General features: G+C 36.1%; 1 protein-coding gene across 4 annotated transcripts in view; it reads right to left on the bottom strand.

Annotated features, from left to right (window-relative positions):
* Nucleotides 1–24477, bottom strand: part of SLO2 (slowpoke 2) — a 156946-nt gene that overhangs the window by 110512 nt on the left and 21957 nt on the right. Inside the window, exon 1 of one of the 4 annotated variants that reach the window (XM_032435906.2) lies at nt 7680–8019. The exons of the other annotated variants lie outside the window; for them this stretch is intronic. The gene's annotated coding sequence lies outside the window, so the exon portion shown is untranslated. Of the gene's footprint in view, nt 1–7679; nt 8020–24477 lie in introns of those variants that run through there. 4 annotated transcript variants of the gene reach the window in all.

Genomic DNA, 24477 nt, shown 5'->3' with positions numbered 1-24477 from the left:
CGAGCGCAGGCCACGAATAATAAATACGCTAACAAGAGTTTATCTTGGTAAAACTCTCATGCAAAATACAACTGGTAAAATGCAGATCATATGCCCAAATGCTTCCAATGCGAAAGATCGCAGATATATGATAAAGTGTTACGCTGTCGATAAAATATTGCATTTATGTAATGAGCATGCCGAAAGTTACACGGAGATGGAAATTTCTCTTTCTCTGCGTTACACATCTCATTAAAAAATTATAATATCCTCTACAAGGGTATAGAAACGTAATCCTAAACGAAATAAATATTGAAGGAAAGTTTATTAAGTATATACATAAATAGTTTAAACGCCTTGCATAGAATATTTCCGGGCTTAAACCCTTTCTTATTATTCAAAGAGTACCCTAAACACTTTGCATGATTTTATCTAGTAAACGCAAAGCTAACTGACAAGGTTTATTTTATATTAAATATTAAAGCTTTAAAATTTGTTATTTAATATTAAAAACCATATAAAAGAGAGCTAATGTCTTTTACTCCTACAGAGAATTATCCACAACTGAGTTTTACATTAAGAAGCAACCTAAAAGAAAACAGTTTTTAGAATTTACATAAAATATTTTTTATTTTTTTTTTATTTTTAACTTAATACTCAAGTGCCACTCGTATCAAATCTATTAACCCCACGTTTATATCTTTTACTAGCTATACAATATATCATTGCAACACATTTAACATTTAATACCTTGGTGTACTTCATTTCGAACAACCTAATCTCTCAAATTCTCAATTATTTATGTTTTATGGCTTGTGCTTTTTCAAAGCATCCAGCGAGGCCACAAAATCGTGACACCTGCAGCAAGGGTACACTGCGTAAGGCCCCGACAGTCTGAGAAGTGTGACACGTTCAGATATTTATGTGCACGTAGCATTATAGCTAAAGCCATATATCAAGGTCACAGACCCCGCTTTAGTATGCATGAGCAAACAACAATAACAAACAGAAATAAATAAATAAAACCATATGCGCATAATCCTCAGCTGACGTACTGCCTAAGACCATCAAAAAGTTGTTATTGGGCGGGTAAACTCCGAAAAACCTCGCTCGGGTTAACCTTTTGCATGTGGAATTAGGCGCGGTAGCCAAAACGGATGCTGGTCAACATTAAACGCAGTTGTCACTGGTTTATTACCCTCATCAGCTTTCAACCTTATGCACAGCGAATGACCCCTTTCAGCATTATAAAGTATATGAATCAAGCATAGACAAAAAAGGCTGCTCAAACACAAGGATTTTCTTCTAGGAGCAGCCCGTTTACAGATGTTTTAGATAAATTTCATTAAGATTTCTTTTTACATTTGAACGTTTACATACGCTGTATCCTTTGATTTCATAGAACGGATACTTTCCTATTATCTAATTCATGTAACTGACTTCCCAAAACATCTCTGACAACATAACTAATCTTCATACGCAGTTCAATCTTTTTCCTAACTTGTCTTTTATATTCTTACAATATAAATTGTATATGCAAGCCTTCATTTCTGTAGCATACGTAGCAAGACTGTCATTAGGATTCGGGTACAGGGTATCTGTTAGTCGTGCGTTATCGGTAAGAGTACTCTTAATTCTAATTTAAACATTCTTCGTTTTGCTTTGTAGTCGTTGCCAAGTGCCAAATTGATTTGTGGCCCAGTGAACTTTTTGAGGTTGGCGAAAATTGAATTTTTATTTCGACTTAACTTCTTTGGCAGCTAAAATACGCAGAGCACGGTAAATTCGCACCTGTGTGTGGGTGTGTGTGTGTGTGTGTGTGTGTGAGCCAAAAAAGAAAGAAATTAGCAATTCAAACAAAGCAACTTTTGTAATCTAAGAAAACTCGGTAGCTGTTTGTTTCCCTTTGGCTTTTGTGCGGCTCTTGGCCGGATTTGAGAGCGCGTCTTAAAGGGTGTTAAAGCCAAAAGCTGACTGAAAATATGCTATAAGAGCTATAAATAACTGTTTCTTACTATGGCATAAACAAAAAGGTTTTTGGCATCAAAACAAAAGCAAGTTTTGCTGCACCAAGTAAAAGTTTATTGCAAACTTTGTGCCAATCGAATGGTTTTCTGTGTCATAAATTCTTAAGATATTAACGATGAAACTTTCGAATGCCCAACACATTATTCGGATTTTTCAACTTGATTACAATGGCTAAAATCAATTTTCACCCTGGCTAACTCCTGAGTGCATAAGCTGCGAGCTATTTAAATTTCATCAACTGTTAAATTTGGCGCTGAAATCCATTTTTTTGGCAGGCTCCGGACGGCCAAAGTGCTAAGAGCCAAAAAACTTGGCCAAGTTTTGGCAGCTCTTAAATTACATAAATGGCCCGTGATATCAGCCGAGTTCAGCTAAAATCACTTAGCTGTCTGTGTGAAACTGACGGAGCCGAGCCAATACCAAAAACACAAGCATCGCAGCAAATGGACGAATACAAAATCTGAACAAATAGTTCGAAAAGTAAGACACACACGCTCTTACACGCTCGCCCACACAGATAATGTTGTTACAAATCGTTGCTGGCAGCGCCAACTGACCCAAGTGCTAACAAAGAACAAGAATTAGACAACTCTATTGCCGGCTTGACTATGAGATACCCTGTAAATGAGAGAAATGCAAACACCTAAAACGATCCTTAATTGATTCTTACCGCCAGGTAGACACAGGGAAGACAACTTGGCGCTTTTTATCGCCTGGAAGTACATTAACATATAGTTTAGCATTGTTTGATTCAGCATTCATATCGCAATGGTAACGTCCAAAGCGATAATTTGACGACATCAAACATTTAAATAATCTTATTTGCGATAGGATTGTATCTCCCATGTAAAAGCGATTCCCAACAGCCACGCGAGAAACCTATACTAACCTCTCAAGACCAAGGAAGATACGAATGCGATATGAAAGCGATAGTTCTCTTGTGGTTACTTAAATTTTCAACATACACATCCGTATACCTCTCATACTAAATTCCAGCCACAGGGCAAACAAAAAAAAACGCACACGATATGAGATTAGGGATTACAGCGACGAGTTAGGACAGCGTGTTAAGTTGTATGTTATGGACTATACAGTATGTTATACATTTAGCAGCAACAATAAACAAGTGCAGAAAAAGAGAATAAAAAAAAAAAACAGAACGCCACACACGCACACAACAAGGGGCGGGGCAAGTAAATAGTCGCACGCACAGCCTCCTTTTTTCTGAATATCATAAAAATCAGCTTCGACACGCATCAGCGTCCAAAATGGAAATGGAAAATATTCTGTGGGGTCAGCAAGCAGATGTTAAGCCTGACATATATGGTCTGCCATAATTACGATATTAAATTTCCAAAATAAAACAGCAGTAAAAGTTGCAGAAGCAAACGCGTGGCCATTAAGCGATATTCAAGCTGAAACCAAAAAACACTTATATTTTATTAGCCGAAGGGCAACAACAAAATAGATGAGCATAAGTAAGTTGACAAAATTCAAATTGTGCCCTGGCTTAAATACTCTATAAGACTTTTATAGAACAAGAATTTTAAATATTACGTAAACCAGTTGCCCAAAACGATGTCGAGTCTTCAACCAAAACTAACAAATTAATAAGAATCTACAAGAAAAAACACCTTTGACCTTTAATCAAATTTATATTTATAAAATAATTTCTAGCATGGTACTAAAATAGTACACACCCAATCCATAAATGCCCATGTGCTGTTGATCTATTACGAACTCCAATCTATAAATGACATCTCATTAAAGAAATGAAACAAATTACATAAATAGCCACAAATCACATAAAGAGAATCTGTCATGAAAGCCCAAATAAATCCAAATTTAAATCAAGTTGAATGAACAACCCGTAAGGGCATTAAAAGTTGTGCTTATCCGAAAATCGCAGCAATTTCCGTCAACAGTTTTGCGCCATTACGCAAACAAATCGATGTTGGAACAGTAATCAATCCAATTTAGTGGTTCAAATTGCCCGAAAGGACATTGTTATCACTGCGTATACGCAATATGCTGCGACAGCAACTGCCGCAGATCGGCGCATAATTATTGTGGCCTGGGCTAGTTGGCTTGATTAGAAAGCACCACATACAGCTGATTAGCGGTTGGGTTTTGATAAAGTGCTGCACAAACTAACAGCTTTATAAATAGCCCCAACACATATATTTTGCCAAGTGTTTGAGCCATGAAGTGTGTTTTAATCATGAAAGTGAAGAAGTTTAATTAAAGCCGAGTTGGCTTAAATAAACCAAAACTGCAGTTTTGTATGAAGGAAACTCTGTCATATGTGTGTGTGTGTGTGTGTGTCTGTGGCATGCGCCTTTTCAACTTGCGGCCTAGGCAATTTGCCTTGTATGCCACATCCAAAGATTAACTCGACCTTTGGCCAAGTTTTGCTTCCTGCCTTTCTCTTACTTTCTCTCTCTCCCTCTCTCTCTGGCTTACAAACTTTTTGTGCTCCTTTTTTGGGTTTAGCTTTAGCGCATTAAATGCTGTCATTCTGCCTGTTACATTCCATTTTGCAAAGCCTACACGAAACTTTTGGCCGCACATTTTTCTTTTTTAGTTTTCGCCTGCCCCGTGTTTCGGCTAGCTTTTGGCCTGTTTAGGTATTTAGACCCTAACGCCGGCGGCCATTGACTAGAGTAGCATGCATAATATTTTTATACATTTGCTCTTCTTTTATATAAATACATACACGTATAGTTCAATAGTTCTATGGTATAAGTATTCATAATAACTAAATAGAACATAATATTGTCTGTGTGCTTTTATATGTTTGTTGATTTTTCGGTTATGTTTTTTTTTTTGGGAATTCTTCTCTGCGGTCTTTCTGCCGGCTGTTAAAATGCTTTGATATGGCCAAGTATGCGCACACACACACACAATTTTTATGGCTTATTGCATAATAAAACATAACTTTTAATATTATTTTTATGTGTGGTGCATAAATTGCGGGCGTCGCTCTTTGTTCGATTATATGAGTACCCATTTTGTACGGTTTAAATTTTTTGCTGGTATTTTAAATTTGGGCAAAAAACTCACGCTGAATAAACGCTGTATGTGACGGCCCAAGTAATTAATTAAAATATTTACTGCTTTGAGTATTTTGACGAAAAAAATCAAAATAAATTAAATTATGGTGTTTACACGCTATCGAATAACTTTTTATGAAATTATTATATTTAAAGCTGAGTATATTGAACAAAAATACGTGAGAAAAACATCAAGATAATTGTTTAAAATAGCTCTCAGGATATCTTGTTACTATCCTATAAATATCGAAATAATTTATCATTCAACTCTCCTAGAGCCGCAAAATGTTTTTAAAGCGCAATTAAAACTTTAAAAATATTATTTCCAACTTTTTATATTGTTATTTTATGCATTTTTAAGCAGATTACTAAAGTATAAAAACTCTAGAATCTCGTTTTGCCTTTAAATATTTATGTGAGCCATTAAAAATGTTTGCTTCCTGAACAAAATCGCAATCTAAATTGCCATCTGCTTTGCATATTAACGCGTTGTATATAATTTAAATCAATGACAATCTAACAATTTGCTTCAATTGTTTAAATAAAACACATTTAAATGAAATTAAAGAGCGTTCTGTTCGAAATTAGGGTTCAACTTTAAACAAGTTTGTGCAGTCACAAAACCGCAAATTTAATTAAATTTGTTGCCAAAAACTTATTCATGTCTCTCCCTGGCCTAGAATTCTCCACGGCGCAAATCTGAACAGTTAATGCGCCATTTTGTAGCAACAAAATGCGCACAGATTTATATCAGCTATGTGGCAACGACGTCAAACAAAGGACTTAGCGCAAATGCCCGACACTGGGTGCAAGTATAATGAGCAAAAGGCAAAGTAAATATATATTAAAGTTAATTGGTATGTAAATTTTGTTGGGGCCAATTTAACGAATTGTCGTGGCTGGTAGAAAATAGCAAAAAAGTTGCAGCAGTTCGTGACTCTTGAATACTTAATAAGCGAGTATAAACAGGCTTCCAGCTTTAAAAAGCAAAAAGTAATTCCAGCTAAGAACATCGCAAAGAAAATTATCTGCTCACTTAAATGGTCAAATGTCAGAGATAAAAATCAGAGATTTATACTGTATATGCTGCCAGTGAAACGTTTAACAAAGTGACATAAGGGAAAGATAAATATCTAAATAAACTATCGATCCGATAACTATTCATAGACAACTATTTGAAGGGATACCGCACATAAGAAGATAAACAATATCGAATTAAATATGCAGTAGAGATTAATAGATATAGAAACAGAGAAATGTAAAGATATATGCTGCTATGGAAAAATGCAGCCAGTAAAACCTTTAGGAAAATTATCAAAAGAGAATCGGAGAAATAACTGAAAGCTTTTTCAACAAGATAGGGACAACTCACAAACAAGAACTACGTTAAAGCAAGCCCTGATATGTTGTAAATATTTTTTTCACGTAATTTACTTTCAAAAGCATCAACCTATGCTAACTCGAGCACAAAAGCAAGTGTGTGAGGACAAAGCTCTGCTTGCGGCCAGTAAAACGTTGAGGAAATCGACAGAAATAAAATTAGTAAACTTTCTTCACTGAAAATAGACAAGAGTGTAAGAATCTACGTGTTGTTTTCAGATGTGTGTGAGTCACGTAGATTGCAATAGAGATTCACAGTGCGTATGTTTTTGTTTTTCGTCAAGCTGGACAGGATAAAAAAAACCCTTTTTGACCATAAAAACAAGGCAAAACAAATGGTTGACAACCTACAGTAATGTCGCTGTGGATTGAAGCAAACGACGAACAACAATTGCACACTAAACACACACGCACACACACTCGCACTTCAAATGGTACCAGAGAGATGTGTCATAAAGCCTAACTAAAAAATACTGCATGTCATGCCAATGCATGTGCTTGTGGTTGTGTATGTGTGTGTGTGTGAGTATGTTGAATGATACAAGTTGGTTTACTTAGTGGCGCACGTGGGCGAAACTAACGAGAAACTGTGAAAAATTACAAAAATGAAGAAGCAGAGACTGGTGTAAAAACAACAAACAAGCTGAAAGAGCCGCGCCGGGAACTGCCAGCGAAATGTGTCAAGGCAAGATACAAGCACACGCACAGAGTACACGGCAGAGCCACAAGGCATTTTAAGCAAACACTAAAAAAATTTGTTTTTTTTTTTTACAACTATGCAAAAATAAATAAAAAACAATTACAACATTTTTGCTGAGCAAATTTTTCATAAAGCTGGTAAAATATGAAGAACAACCCACTCAGCAGCAGCCACAACAACAAATCGATTTTGTTATACATTTGTTTCTGCTTTGCTGTCATTAAATTGCATTTTGCAGCGGGGCAAGAGAAATAAAATAATAAAAAACATCAGTTGGAATTCAATAAGCGAAATTCTGTCTGGCAGCAGAATGATGCAGGATAATGCTGATGCCAAGGCACATGCAAAGGTTATTTCAAAGTCTGCGCACAAAAGTATGCTCTAAAAAAATTCAGTTAACTGCGAGACAGTTGAGCTGTTAGTGTATATGATGTTACTTTCCTCACACACCCACACACACACACACACACACACTTTTTAAGCTGCCAGTTGTGTGTCGACACATGCAAATGCAGCTTCCCTCCATCCGTCTTTATTACTTCAACAAATTGCACACGACTTTTAGACGGTTGCTGCAGCCTTTTTGGCCTCAAGGACATGTAAAACGTGCAGCACGCGTAGCAATGGGAATTTGTTTTAGTATTATTTATTTATTTATTTTTTTTTTTTTGTGCAGTTGCCAATTATTAAATCCAAGCCACAATTGCTGCAGCACTTGGCCTCATTGTGGGCGCGTTCTTAAACATTTTTATCGCTAGTTTCGTTTAATGGACGCGTCGCGCACATAAGTAGGCAACGGAAACGGAAACGTGCACAACGCGTCGCTCGAGCTCTGCGCTGGTTCGACGATGGGAGACGATGAGAACGTCGCGCAGTTCTGCACCAAACTGAACGGCGGCACACAAAAACACAGCTAACTGAAGTCGGCGACGCTGCTGCTGCTGCTGCGACGTCGACTGCGCTGCCCGCTGCTGCTGCCGCCGCTGCCGTGCTGCTTCTGACTGACTTTCAATCTTGCCGCCTGTGACACTGGGCCAAGTCGGGCAACTGTCATTGAAGCTTGGACGAAACAAAACGCACAAGACTTTGACTGTTCAATGAATACTTGTCTATGTGTGTGTGTGTGTGTGTGTTGCGTGTGTGTGTGTATGTGTGTGTTGGTGGCAACTTCCATGTTGAGCGATTGCTCTTTGCATGCCCAAGTCGGTGCTCTCTTAAATCTTAAATCTTACCGCAAGTCAAGTATTAACTAGTGCAGGCAACTAGAGTTGCCAGCCTGTTGCAAATAAAAAATATTAACAAATTAAAGAGACAAACGGAGATATTTAAAATAAAATATAATAAATAATACAAATGAAGAAGAATATAAAGGATACTAAAATTAAAATCAAGCTATTTTTAATAAATCATTTTGAATTTCAAAATTAGTTATGGCAGATCATTTTAGACATGAATATGGTAAGATGAATTTGATATTAAATTCAGTTTTAAAGCCTTTGAATAAATTTTGAATTACTTAAATTTTGTAATAATTGTAACATTTCTTAAAAATGGTCTGAGAAGCCAAGATTATTCCTCTTGTATTTATAATTATGTTTTTTTTTTTTATTTTTTAATATAATTATTATATTTTTTTTTATCGGATCCTGAGGAATTCAATTTTTTTATTTTTATTCATTCGAAGTTATTTTGTTGTCGTTAAACATATTTTGAATTTAGCTACTTGAGCAGATTTTTTGCACTGTATCCAAGCACGTGTTACATAACAACACACACAGCAACAAAACTGCAGACACACACACACATACATACGCTCTCTCTTTCTATCTCTAACTCTCTGGAGCGTAAGAGCACAAGAGCTGACGGCCGCGTAACCCAGAAAATGGCAACAAAACAAAATGGCCAAAATTCCTTAATCAACAAATTTGGCGCCAAATCGAACACACGTGCTCAGCCATACGTTTCGATTCCATTTCGTTGCGTATCGCGTGCATAAACATTGGAGCTTTTCTGTGACGTCATCTGTGGCCTTATGACGTCAGATAACGGAAAAGTCTACACAAGTGCTAAACAAGGACGTCAGAGCGAGCGTGTTTGAGAGTACGGATGTGGTAGAGAATGCGCATAACGCCATCTAGTGCTTAGATTGTGCAAGGTTTTAAAATTCACGAGTGTGAAACGTACTCTAAGTTGTTTAAGTGAACAATTAAATTATTTTAAATATAAAAATATAAGCAAAAATATAAAATATTAATAATAAATATTAAATATATATTTTAAAAAAATATGTGAAATAAATATATAAAAAATTAATATTTAAAACAAATAAGCAATAGATATACAATATAAATACATAAACTAAATAATATAGAATAATATATATATCAAATAAAAGAAGAAAATAAAATAAAATAGCAGGCCTGCCTAGAATGTTAAAAAAAAAATTAAAATTTTAAATATTGAATTCTAGGCAGGCCTGCCAAGTCCAAGTTTTATTCAAGCCATTAGCCGTTAAATAAAAGTTTGTTGTGCAAATTTAAACAGCTACAGAAAAAAGGAAAGGGGACACAAATTATGCATGTGCATATGTAAATTGTACACGTATCCTTTTACAGGACTAGACGGCCGTGCTGCCAGCCAAAAAAGAAGACAACAATATTCTTTTTTCAGGCACAACAAAAAAAAACACAAAAGTATTCCACAAAGCAAAGCACAAACCACAAAAAGCCACACAAGAGGCCTAAATGGAATAAAAAAAAACAACAAAAATTGAACATTGAAGGCGGAAATGGGATTGATGTCAATAAATTGAATGAATGTTGAAATAGAAAAAAAAGGAAAATACAAATCAATAAAAAAAAGAGGAATACACACGGCTCAATTGTAAGAAAACATGCAAAGCACATCGCACATAGCACTTCGCACATCTTATGGCAACTGACAGCAGCTGCAATTTCCACTCTTGCCACTCAGTACACACGCCACTTGCAACACATGCAACATGCAAATGGCCCAACAACATCCACATCAATATCAACAACTGAACTCTTGCATTACAAATTAAATAGCAAATGCTGTTCGAGCCTCAACAGCAAATGAATGAATGAAAACTCCAATTGAATGGAAATCGCGTAAAAGTTACGGAAACACGAACCGCTAAAAGGGAAATGATTTTAGGTTGGCAACAAGCTGCGAAAAAATCAACTGTGGCATGTCCTAAATTAAGGCAAATTGAAAAACATAAAATCCAGTTAGTCACATCAAACAGTCAGGCAATATGCCCTGTAAACTAAATGTAGACGGGTATATACGATTGTTCAAATTCGAAGAGTTTTGACAGAGTTATGGTGATGGGAAATTTAGACCTGTGTCTATATAGGATATTGGAGGGTACCATTTTCACATGAATTTCGACCAAAGATTATGTTGCCAGAATTAGATGCCGAATTGATCTAGAGGCAAAACTAAGAACAATGAACCAAACCTCGTGAAAATCGGTTGATTTTTGACAGAGTTATGGGGATGGAAAATTTAAACCTGTGTCTATATAGGATATTTAAGGGTATCATTTTCACATGAATTTCGACCAAAAATGGTGTTGCCAGGTTTAGATGCCGAATTGATCTAGAGGCAAAACTAAGAACAACGAACCAAACCTCGTGAAAATCTGTTGATTTTTGACAGAGTTATGGGGGTGGAAATTTTCGACCTATGTCTATATAGGATATTTAAGGGTATCATTTTCACATGAATTTTGACCAAAAATGATGTTGCCAGATTTAGATGCCGAATTGATCTAGAGGCAAAACTAAGAACAACGAACCAAACCTCGTGAAAATCTGTTGATTTTTGACAGAGTTATGGGGGTGGAAATTTTCGACCTATGTCTATATAGGATATTTAAGGGTATCATTTTCACATGAATTTTGACCAAAAATGATGTTGCCAGATTTAGATGCCGAATTGATCTAGAGGCAAAACTAAGAACAACGAACTAAACCTCGTGAAAATCTGTTGATTTTTGACAGAGTTATGGGGATAGGAAATTTAAACCTGTGTCTATATAGGATATTTAAGGGTATCATTTTCACATGAATTTTGACCAAAAATGGTGTTGCCAGGTTTAGATGCCGAATTGATCTAGAGGCAAAACTAAGAACAACGAACCAAACCTCGTGAAAATCTGTTGATTTTTGACAGAGTTATGGGGGTGGAAATTTTCGACCTATGTCTATATAGGATATTTAAGGGTATCATTTTCACATGAATTTTGACCAAAAATGATGTTGCCAGATTTAGATGCCGAATTGATCTAGAGGCAAAACTAAGAACAACGAACCAAACCTCGTGAAAATCTGTTGATTTTTGACAGAGTTATGGGGGTGGAAATTTTCGACCTATGTCTATATAGGATATTTAAGGGTATCATTTTCACATGAATTTTGACCAAAAATGATGTTGCCAGATTTAGATGCCGAATTGATCTAGAGGCAAAACTAAGAACAATGAACCAAACCTCGTGAAAATCGGTTGATTTTTGACAGAGTTATGGGGATGGAAAATTTAAACCTGTGTCTATATAGGATATTTAAGGGTATCATTTTCACATGAATTTCGACCAAAAATGGTGTTGCCAGGTTTAGATGCCGAATTGATCTAGAGGCAAAACTAAGAACAACGAACCAAACCTCGTGAAAATCTGTTGATTTTTGACAGAGTTATGGGGGTGGAAATTTTCGACCTATGTCTATATAGGATATTTAAGGGTATCATTTTCACATGAATTTTGACCAAAAATGATGTTGCCAGATTTAGATGCCGAATTGATCTAGAGGCAAAACTAAGAACAACGAACCAAACCTCGTGAAAATCTGTTGATTTTTGACAGAGTTATGGGGGTGGAAATTTTCGACCTATGTCTATATAGGATATTTAAGGGTATCATTTTCACATGAATTTTGACCAAAAATGATGTTGCCAGATTTAGATGCCGAATTGATCTAGAGGCAAAACTAAGAACAACGAACTAAACCTCGTGAAAATCTGTTGATTTTTGACAGAGTTATGGGGATAGGAAATTTAAACCTGTGTCTATATAGGATATTTAAGGGTATCATTTTCACATGAATTTTGACCAAAAATGGTGTTGCCAGGTTTAGATGCCGAATTGATCTAGAGGCAAAACTAAGAACAACGAACCAAACCTCGTGAAAATCTGTTGATTTTTGACAGAGTTATGGGGATGGGAAATTTAAGCCTGTGTCTATATAGGATATTTAAGGGTATCATTTTCACATGAATTTCGACCAAAAATGGTGTTGCCAGGTTTAGATGCCGAATTGATCTAGAGGCAAAACTAAGAACAACGAACCAAACCTCGTGAAAATCTGTTGATTTTTGACAGAGTTATGGGGATAGGAAATTTAAACCTGTGTCTATATAGGATATTTAAGGGTATCATTTTCACATGAATTTCGACCAAAAATGGTGTTGCCAGGTTTAGATGCCGAATTGATCTAGAGGCAAAACTAAGAACAACGAACCAAACCTCGTGAAAATCTGTTGATTTTTGACAGAGTTATGGGGATGGGAAATTTAAGCCTGTGTCTATATAGGATATTTAAGGGTATCATTTTCACATGAATTTTGACCAAAAATGATGTTGCCAGATTTAGATGCCGAATTGATCTAGAGGCAAAACTAAGAACAACGAACCAAACCTCGTGAAAATCTGTTGACTTTTGACAGAGTTATGGGGGTGGAAATTTTCGACCTATGTCTATATAGGATATTTAAGGGTATCATTTTCACATGAATTTTGACCAAAAATGATGTTGCCAGATTTAGATGCCGAATTGATCTAGAGGCAAAACTAAGAACAACGAACTAAACCTCGTGAAAATCTGTTGATTTTTGACAGAGTTATGGGGATAGGAAATTTAAACCTGTGTCTATATAGGATATTTAAGGGTATCATTTTCACATGAATTTTGACCAAAAATGGTGTTGCCAGGTTTAGATGCCGAATTGATCTAGAGGCAAAACTAAGAACAACGAACCAAACCTCGTGAAAATCTGTTGATTTTTGACAGAGTTATGGGGATGGGAAATTTAAGCCTGTGTCTATATAGGATATTTAAGGGTATCATTTTCACATGAATTTCGACCAAAAATGGTGTTGCCAGGTTTAGATGCCGAATTGATCTAGAGGCGAAACTAAGAACAACGAACCAAACCTCGTGAAAATCTGTTGATTTTTGACAGAGTTATGGGGATAGGAAATTTAAACCTGTGTCTATATAGGATATTTAAGGGTATCATTTTCACATGAATTTCGACCAAAAATGGTGTTGCCAGGTTTAGATGCCGAATTGATCTAGAGGCAAAACTAAGAACAGCGAACCAAACCTCGTGAAAATCTGTTGATTTTTGACAGAGTTATGGGGATGGGAAATTTAAGCCTGTGTCTATATAGAATATTTAAGGGTATCATTTTCACATGAATTTCGACCAAAAATGGTGTTGCCAGGTTTAGATGCCGAATTGATCTAGAGGCAAAACTAAGAACAACGAACCAAACCTCGTGAAAATCTGTTGATTTTTGACAGAGTTATGGGGATAGGAAATTTAAACCTGTGTCTATATAGGATATTTAAGGGTATCATTTTCACATGAATTTCGACCAAAAATGGTGTTGCCAGGTTTAGATGCCGAATTGATCTAGAGGCAAAACTAAGAACAACGAACCAAACCTCGTGAAAATCTGTTGATTTTTGACAGAGTTATGGGGATGGGAAATTTAAGCCTGTGTCTATATAGGATATTTAAGGGTATCATTTTCACATGAATTTCGACCAAAAATGGTGTTGCCAGGTTTAGATGCCGAATTGATCTAGAGGCAAAACTAAGAACAGCGAACCAAACCTCGTGAAAATCTGTTGATTTTTGACAGAGTTATGGGGATGGGAAATTTAAGCCTGTGTCTATATAGAATATTTAAGGGTATCATTTTCACATGAATTTCGACCAAAAATGGTGTTGCCAGGTTTAGATGCCGAATTGATCTAGAGGCAAAACTAAGAACAACGAACCAAACCTCGTGAAAATCTGTTGATTTTTGACAGAGTTATGGGGATAGGAAATTTAAACCTGTGTCTATATAGGATATTTAAGGGTATCATTTTCACATGAATTTCGACCAAAAATGGTGTTGCCAGGTTTAGATGCCGAATTGATCTAGAGGCAAAACTAAGAACAACGAACCAAACCTCGTGAAAATCTGTTGATTTTTGACAGAGTTATGGGGATGGGAAATTTAAGCCTGTGTCTATATAGGATATTTAAGGGTATCATTTTCACATGAATTTCGACCAAAAATGGTGTTGCCAGGTTTAGATGCCGAATTGATCTAGAGGCAAAACTAAGAACAACGAACCAAACCTCGTGAAAATCTGTTAATTTTTGACAGAGTTATGGGGGTGGAAATTTTCGACCTATGTCTATATAGGATATTTAAGGGTATCATTTTCACATGAATTTTGACAAAAAATGATGTTGCCAGATTTAGATGCCGAATTAATCTAGAGGCCAAACTAAGAACAACGAACCAAACCTCGTGAAAATCTGTTGATTTTTGACAGAGTTATGGGGATAGGAAATTTAAACCTGTGTCTATATAGGATATTTAAGGGTATCATTTTCACATGAATTTCGACCAAAAATGGTGTTGCCAGGTTTAGATGCCGTATTGATCTAGAGGCAAAACTAAGAACATCGAACCAAACCTCGTGAAAATCTGTTGATTTTTGACAGAGTTATGGGGATGGGAAATTTAAACCTGTGTCTATATAGGATATTTAAGGGTATCATTTTCACATAAATTTCGACCAAAAATGGTGTTGCCAGGTTTAGATGCCGAATTGATCTAGAGGCAAAACTAAGAACAACGAACCAAACCTCGTGAAAATCTGTTGATTTTTGACAGAGTTATGGGGGTGGAAATTTTCGACCTATGTCTATATAGGATATTTAAGGGTATCATTTTCACATGAATTTTGACCAAAAATTATGTTGCCAGATTTAGATGCCGAATTGATCTAGAGGCAAAACTTAGAACAACGAACCAAACCTCGTGAAAATCTGTTGATTTTTGACAGAGTTATGGGGGTGGAAATTTTCGACCTATGTCTATATAGGATATTTAAGGGTATCATTTTCACATGAATTTTGACCAAAAATGATGTTGCCAGATTTAGATGCCGAATTGATCTAGAGGCAAAACTAAGAACAACGAACCAAACCTCGTGAAAATCTGTTGATTTTTGACAGAGTTATGGGGATAGGAAATTTAAACCTGTGTCTATATAGGATATTTAAGGGTATCATTTTCACATGAATTTCGACCAAAAATGGTGTTGCCAGGTTTAGATGCCGAATTGATCTAGAGGCAAAACTAAGAACAACGAACCAAACCTCGTGAAAATCTGTTGATTTTTGACAGAGTTATGGGGGTGGAAATTTTCGACCTATGTCTATATAGGATATTTAAGGGTATCATTTTCACATGAATTTTGACCAAAAATGATGTTGCCAGATTTAGATGCCGAATTGATCTAGAGGCAAAACTGAGAAACAACGAACCAAACCTCGTGAAAATCTGTTGATTTTTGACAGAGTTATGGGGGTGGAAATTTTCGACCTATGTCTATATAGGATATTTAAGGGTATCATTTTCACATGAATTTTGACCAAAAATGATGTTGCCAGATTTAGATGCCGAATTGATCTAGAGGCAAAATTAAGAACAACGAACCAAACCTCGTGAGAATCTGTTGATTTTTGACAGAGTTATGGGGATAGGAAATTTAAACCTGTGTCTATATAGGATATTTAAGGGTATCATTTTCACATGAATTTCGACCAAAAATGGTGTTGCCAGGTTTAGATGCCTAATTGATCTAGAGGCAAAACTAAGAACAACGAACCACACCTCGTGAAAATCTGTTGATTTTTGACAGAGTTATGGGGATGGGAAATTTAAACCTGTGTCTATATAGGATATTTAAGGGTATCATTTTCACATGAATTTCGACCAAAAATGGTGTTGCCAGGTTTAGATGCCGAATTGATCTAGAGGCAAAACTAAGAACAACGAACCAAACCTCGTGAAAATCTGTTGATTTTTGACAGAGTTATGGGGGTGGAAATTTTCGACCTTTGTCTATATAGGATATTTAAGGGTATCATTTTCACATGAATTTTGACCAAAAATGATGTTGCCAGATTTAGACGCCGAATTGATCTAGAGGCAAAACTAAGAACAGCGAACCAAACCTCGTGAAAATCTGTTGATTTTTGACAGAGTTATGGGGATGGGAAATTTAAGCCTGTGTCTATATAGGATATTTAAGGGTATCATTTTCACATGAATTTCGACCAAAAATGATGTTGCCAGATTTAGATGCCGAATTGATCTAGGAGCAAAACTAAGAACAACGAACCAAACCTCGTGAAAATCTGTTGATTTTTGAAAGAGTTATGGGTGTGGAAATTTTCGACCTATGTCTATATAAGTAGGATATTTAAGGGTATCATTTTCACATGAATTTTGACCAAAAATGATGTTGCCAGATTTAGATGCCGAATTGATCTAGAGGCAAAACTAAGAACAACGAACCAAACCTCGTGAAAATCTGTTGATTTTTGACAGAGTTATGGGGATGGGAAATTTAAACCTGTGTCTATATAGGATATTTAAGGGTATCATTTTCACATGAATTTTGGCCAAAAATGATATTGCCAGGTTTAGATGCTGAATTGATCTAGAGGCAAAACTAAAAACAACGAACCAAACCTCGTGAAAATCTGTTGATTTTTGACAGAGTTATGGGGATGGGAAATTTAAACCTGTGTCTATATAGGATATTAAGGGTATAATTTTCACATGAATTTCGACCAAAAATGATGTTGCCAGGTTTAGATGCCGAATTGATCTAGAGGCAAAACTAAGAACAACGAACCAAACCTCGTGAAAATCTGTTGATTTTTGACAGAGTTATGGGGGTGGAAATTTTCGACCTATGTCTATATAGGATATTTAAGGGTATCATTTTCACATGAATTTTGACCAAAAATGATGTTGCCAGATTTAGATGCCGAATTGATCTAGAGGCAAAACTAAGAACAACGAACCAAACCTCGTGAAAATCTGTTGATTTTTGACAGAGTTATGGGGATGGGAAATTTAAACCTGTGTCTATATAGGATATTTAAGGGTATCATTTTCACATGAATTTTGGCCAAAAATGATGTTGCCAGGTTTAGATGCTGAATTGATCTAGAGGCAAAACTAAGAACAACGAACCAAACCTCGTGAAAATCTGTTGATTTTTGACAGAGTTATGGGGGTGGAAATTTTCGACCTAATATCTATATAGGATATTTAAGGGTATCATTTTCACATGAATTTTGACCAAAAATGATGTTGCCAGATTTAGATGCCGAATTGATCTAGAGGCAAAACCAAGAACAAAAAGGCATTCCTTATGAAAATCTGTTGATTTGTGACAGAGTTATGGGGATGGAAATTTTCGACCTATGTCTATATAGGATATTTAAGGGTATCATTTTCACATGAATTTTGACTAAAAATGATGTTGCCAGATTTAGATGCCGAATTGATCTAGAGACAAAACCAAGAACAAAAAGGCATTCCTTATGAAAATCTGTTGATTTGTGACAGAGTTATGGGGATGGAAATTTTCGACCTATGTCTATATAGGATATTTAAGGTTATCATTTCCACATGAATTTTGACCAAAAATGATGTTGCCAGATTTATATGCCGAATTTATCTAGAGGCGAAACCAAGAACAAAAAGGCATTCCTTATGAAAATCTGTTGATTTTTGACAGAGTTATGGGGGTGGAAATTTTCGACCTATTTCTATACAGGATATTTAGGGGTATCATTTTCACATGAATTTTGACCAAAAATGATGTTGCCAGATTTAGACGCCGAATTGATCTAGAGGCAAAACTAAGAACAGCGAACCAAACCTCGTGAAAATCTGTTGATTTTTGACAGAGTTATGGGGATGGGAAATTTAAACCTGTGTCTATATAGGATATTTAAGGGTATCATTTTCACATGAATTTCGACCAAAAATGGTGTTGCCAGGTTTAGATGCCGAATTGATCTAGGAGCAAAACTAAGAACAACGAACCAAACCTCGTGAAAATCTGTTGATTTTTGAAAGAGTTATGGGTGTGGAAATTTTCGACCTATGTCTATATAAGTAGGATATTTAAGGGTATCATTTTCACATGAATTTTGACCAAAAATGATGTTGCCAGATTTAGATGCCGAATTGATCTAGAGGCAAAACTAAGAACAACGAACCAAACCTCGTGAAAATCTGTTGATTTTTGACAGAGTTATGGGGATGGGAAATTTAAACCTGTGTCTATATAGGATATTTAAGGGTATCATTTTCACATGAATTTTGGCCAAAAATGATATTGCCAGGTTTAGATGCTGAATTGATCTAGAGGCAAAACTAAGAACAACGAACCAAACCTCGTGAAAATCTGTTGATTTTTGACAGAGTTATGGGGATGGGAAATTTAAACCTGTGTCTATATAGGATCTTAAGGGTATAATTTTCACATGAATTTCGACCAAAAATGATGTTGCCAGGTTTAGATGCCGAATTGATCTAGAGGCAAAACTAAGAACAACGAACCAAACCTCGTGAAAATCTGTTGATTTTTGACAGAGTTATGGGGGTGGAAATTTTCGACCTATGTCTATATAGGATATTTAAGGGTATCATTTTCACATGAATTTTGACCAAAAATGATGTTGCCAGATTTAGATGCCGAATTGATCTAGAGGCAAAACTAAGAACAACGAACCAAACCTCGTGAAAATCTGTTGATTTTTGACAGAGTTATGGGGATGGGAAATTTAAACCTGTGTCTATATAGGATATTTAAGGGTATCATTTTCACATGAATTTTGGCCAAAAATGATGTTGCCAGGTTTAGATGCTGAATTGATCTAGAGGCAAAACTAAGAACAACGAACCAAACCTCGTGAAAATCTGTTGATTTTTGACAGAGTTATGGGGGTGGAAATTTTCGACCTAATATCTATATAGGATATTTAAGGGTATCATTTTCACATGAATTTTGACCAAAAATGATGTTGCCAGATTTAGATGCCGAATTGATATAGAGGCAAAACCAAGAACAAAAAGGCATTCCTTATGAAAATCTGTTGATTTGTGACAGAGTTATGGGGATGGAAATTTTCGACCTATGTCTATATAGGATATTTAAGGGTATCATTTTCACATGAATTTTGACTAAAAATGATGTTGCCAGATTTAGATGCCGAATTGATCTAGAGACAAAACCAAGAACAAAAAGGCATTCCTTATGAAAATCTGTTGATTTGTGACAGAGTTATGGGGATGGAAATTTTCGACCTATGTCTATATAGGATATTTAAGGTTATCATTTCCACATGAATTTTGACCAAAAATGATGTTGCCAGATTTATATGCCGAATTTATCTAGAGGCGAAACCAAGAACAAAAAGGCATTCCTTATGAAAATCTGTTGATTTTTGACAGAGTTATGGGGGTGGAAATTTTCGACCTATTTCTATACAGGATATTTAGGGGTATCATTTTCACATGAATTTTGACCAAAAATGATGTTGCCAGATTTAGATGCCGAATTGATCTAGAGGCAAAACTAAGAACAACGAACCAAACCTCGTGAAAATCTGTTGATTTTTGACAGAGTTATGGGGATGGGAAATTTAAACCTGTGTCTATATAGGATATTTAAGGGTATCATTTTCACATGAATTTTGGCCAAAAATGATGTTGCCAGGTTTAGATGCTGAATTGATCTAGAGGCAAAACTAAGAACAACGAACCAAACCTCGTGAAAATCTGTTGATTTTTGACAGAGTTATGGGGGTGGAAATTTTCGACCTAATATCTATATAGGATATTTAAGGGTATCATTTTCACATGAATTTTGACCAAAAATGAGGTTGCCAGATTTAGATGCCGAATTGATCTAGAGGCAAAACCAAGAACAAAAAGGCATTCCTTATGAAAATCTGTTGATTTGTGACAGAGTTATGGGGATGGAAATTTTCGACCTATGTCTATATAGGATATTTAAGGGTATCATTTTCACATGAATTTTGACCAAAAATGATGTTGCCAGATTTAGATGCCGAATTGATCTAGAGGCAAAACTAAGAACAACGAACCAAACCTCGTGAAAATCTGTTGATTTTTGACAGAGTTATGGGGATGGGAAATTTAAACCTGTGTCTATATAGGATATTTAAGGGTATCATTTTCACATGAATTTCGGCCAAAAATGGTGTTGCCAGGTTTATATGCCGAATTGATCTAGGAGCAAAACTAAGAACAACGAACCAAAACATCGTGAAAATCTGTTGATTTTTGACAGAGTTATGGGGGTGGAAATTTTCGACCTATGTCTATATAGGATCTTTAAGGGTATCATTTTCACATGAATTTTGACCAAAAATGATGTTGCCAGATTTAGATGCCGAATTGATCTAGAGGCAAAACTAAGAACAACGAACCAAACCTCGTGAAAATCTGTTGATTTTTGACAGAGTTATGGGGGTGGAAATTTTCGACCTATGTCTATATAGGATATTTAAGGGTATCATTTCCACATGAATTTTGACTAAAAATTATGTTGCCAGATTTAGATGCCGAATTGATCTAGAGGCAAAGCCAAGAACAAAAAGGCATTCCTTATGAAAATCTGTTGATTTTTAACAGAGTTATGGGGGTGGAAATTTTCGACCTATTTCTATTTAAGGGTATCATTTCCACATGAATTTTGACCAAAAATGATGTTGCCAGATTTAGATGCCGAATTGATCTAGAGGCCAAACGATGAACAGCGAGCCATACCTCGAGAAAATCTGTAGATTTTTGACAGAGTTATGGGGGTGCGAATTTTCGACTTATGACTACATAGGATAATGTATTCATATTCAAAGATCTTTAAGGTAATTTATTTTATATGTGCCACGGGCAACGCTGGGGTCTGCCTGCTCGTATTTAATAAAGCACAACCTTTTGTAATTTCAAGAAATGTTCTCACTACGTTTTAAATCTTTTAATAATTTAAGCACTATGAATATAATTTGTATTAAGTATTTTCCCTTCTTATGCACTTCGGTGCAGGTCTTAAGTTATTTTAGTCCCAGCCTGCTTAAAATTCAAGTCAAATTGTTTAAAGAGGCTTCATTAATATTCCAGGCGAATGACAATGCAAGAAATGCATAAGATAAAAGTTAAATCCCAGAGATGAACAATGAAAATGTCGGGCGAATTAAATGGAGCTAAATGCCCATGCTTCAGCATAAGTGTGTGTGTGTGTGTGTTTGTGTGTGTGTGTGCCAAGTGAATTTGTAGTCAATTTCCTGCAATTTGTCGTTGGCAGCAGCATCCTCAGCAGGCGTTGATGATGCCAAGGATGCCGATGATGCCGGGCTTCCTGTAATGATACGCAGCGCACAATCAAGACAACATAATACACTTTAACACTGACACACTAAATATACACACACACATGTGTGTGTGCGTGTGTGTGTGTGTGTATACATAAATATAAAAACAAATTAGAATGTGTGCAAAATATGGCACAAAATGAATTTTTGGCATGCCAATGCTGTAAGCAATTTGTCGACGCTTAATGGAAACAAGCGTATGAGGCAGAGGACAGAGGTCGACAGAATGGGTAGGGTAGGCTAGGGAAGGGTAGGGTAGGCGTAGAGGGGTGCAACATTTTGAAGCCAATGGCATTCACATGTTCTGCCCTGTGCTGATAAGTGCGCGTGTTCTTCTGTCCAAATTGAGTGTTTCGACAGTTTCGACAGGACGAACCTAGCAACAAGCACCTACTCTACCCTAGCCCATGCCTTATTGTGCTTGTGTCAGGCATTTGAGTCCTTGCAAATTCCAATTAGAAGCCGCATTCTGTGCGTCTCGCGTTCTGACTGCTTAATCGCATTGACACGCATTAACATGTCTCTGCAGGCAGCAAATTGAACAGCCTAATGTCCGAGGCAGGACTTTTCACACACAGGACCTCAGTAACTGTTCTCGCTACTCTCCCGCTCCTCCATCCACTACTCTCACACTCGTCTGCACTATTGTAATTAGAATGTCAGCACAAAGGACGCGTTTCGGTGCTTCTCACAGGCAAAGCCTGTGGCAAGCCAAGGTCCTGTTGGGCTTATCAATTTAGATTGCTGTCCGCAGACAAGCCTCAAAATGCAATAGCTGCAAATGAATGAAATGAAAATGAAAATATGAAAAATGAAAAACAAGACAACAAAAATAACTGCCAGCCGCAAAACTAGCATATCAAATAACTGTGTGCAGACAGATCAGATCCCATTCTGGTTGGACAGATGACGCCAGCATCAGACTGTCAGAGGAGCCTTCAGGCAATGAGGCAAACATTTGTGAGGTTTTGCATATTCATAGACAACAAATAACTTGAAATTGGAAAATAAACAAAGATGAGCATACAAATTAGCTCTCAGCTAAGTACCTCTAAGCCTCGAATTGCACTTAAATCCAAGACAAGGCAATACGAAGGGAAATTCGATGGGAAAATAAAGTCAGATAAGCTTACAAAGTACCTCTTAACAAGCATATTGTGTGCTTATAAAATTACTTATCCCATCTCTGACGAACATATGAAAGTAATGAATGCACATTCATGCAAGTAGAGTTATTTTGATGAGGTACAAAAAAAAAACACTAGAACATGTTAAGAGAATGTGTGCGAGTGAAGCACTCTCCAGTGAAATACTCCAGCTGATTTTCTTTTAGATCTGTACAAAGCAGATGAAACCGAGTCCCCAGTTGTGAAACCACAAACACACAGCATTTTTTCAGCATACGGAACTTACTTATAGAATGTCGCACACACAGAGAGAGAGAGAGAGAGAGAGAGAGAGAGAGAGAGAGAGCGAGAGTTTGCCCTGTTGATATTGGCCAGTCAAAAAAAAAAGAAAGCGACAGACCACTTGGGATATTATATATGGCTAGATATGTATGAACAAATTGGTAAACAAGCGAAAGCAGCGGCTGCATTGTGTAGGTAGCGCGTGACCGCATATTCATAAATATAAATGAAAAACTTATTTAAAAGTTGTTAAAAGCAGTTGACAAAATTGTTTAGAGACTAGAAAAAGTTTTAGACAAACGATATTAGACGCCTCGCTTGACCTTTGAATGCACAAAGTTTTGACAGTTATTATATTAAATTTTATGAACATAATTTGTCAGTATTTTTATTTTGCAAACACACAAGACTCGGTTTCAATTGCCCTATTGAAATAAATGCATGCAAATTGAAATAAAGTGCAAAAGATGTCAGCTTGCATTTGCATCCAGTTTTTTTTTTTTTTAGAATTTTCTGTCACACAATACCTGCCCCAGCGCCAGCTGGGGTTTCTCTCGGCCTGAATAACACGTGCTGAAAAATATGTATATTAAAAGGAAGCAGAGAAAAAAAAATCCTACACGCTCAAAGGGGATTGTTATGATGTTATGCCAACGCATACCCGCATACATTTACTATCTAACACGAGCGTTCCCAATCTTAGTTTTGGGCTCCGTTCATTTATTAATAAATATTCTCGCACTCTGCGGGTGCTCAGAATTGTACAGCGAATAGTAATCAATATTTTTGCAGCAAAGCGTCTATTTTGCTTGATTTCGATTTGGTTTCGTGCCGCTGCAACAGTTTTTTATTGAATACACTAAACTAAAAAAGGTTAGTTCAATATTTGCAGCTGTTTCTACATTTACTTTTGACTTTGCTACGTTGATTTCTTGCAATTTAACGGCGCATTCCAAAAGACTATGCGAATTTCCCTTAAAATTACCCTTCGAATTTCACTATTGCAATAAAAGTTGCTATGATTGGGAGTTACCTTTAGAGTTTCTTTGGATTTAATAATTTTTGTTTTTTTAGATAACTTCCTTAATAGAAACTAAGTTTGTTTATTATAAGGGGAATATTTAAATATTTGGCATTCGATATTTAATTTTTTAAATATTTTAAAACAATTATTTAGTCTTAAATATCTTTCAAGCTTTACTTAAATTGAAACATTTCGGAGTCAATTATTTGAAAATCATTCTAAGCTTAACTTTTAATTTTCTTTCCCACCTTGCCACTTGGTAAGCGCACTTGCAAGTCATCATATTTTCTTATGCAAAGGATTTTTCTTCTGTTTTTTTTTTTT

This window comes from Drosophila virilis, chromosome 5 (genome assembly GCF_030788295.1).
Source record: "Drosophila virilis strain 15010-1051.87 chromosome 5, Dvir_AGI_RSII-ME, whole genome shotgun sequence".
Lineage (NCBI taxonomy): Eukaryota > Metazoa > Arthropoda > Insecta > Diptera > Drosophilidae > Drosophila > Drosophila virilis.
This window is presented reverse-complemented; position numbering and strand designations above follow the sequence as displayed.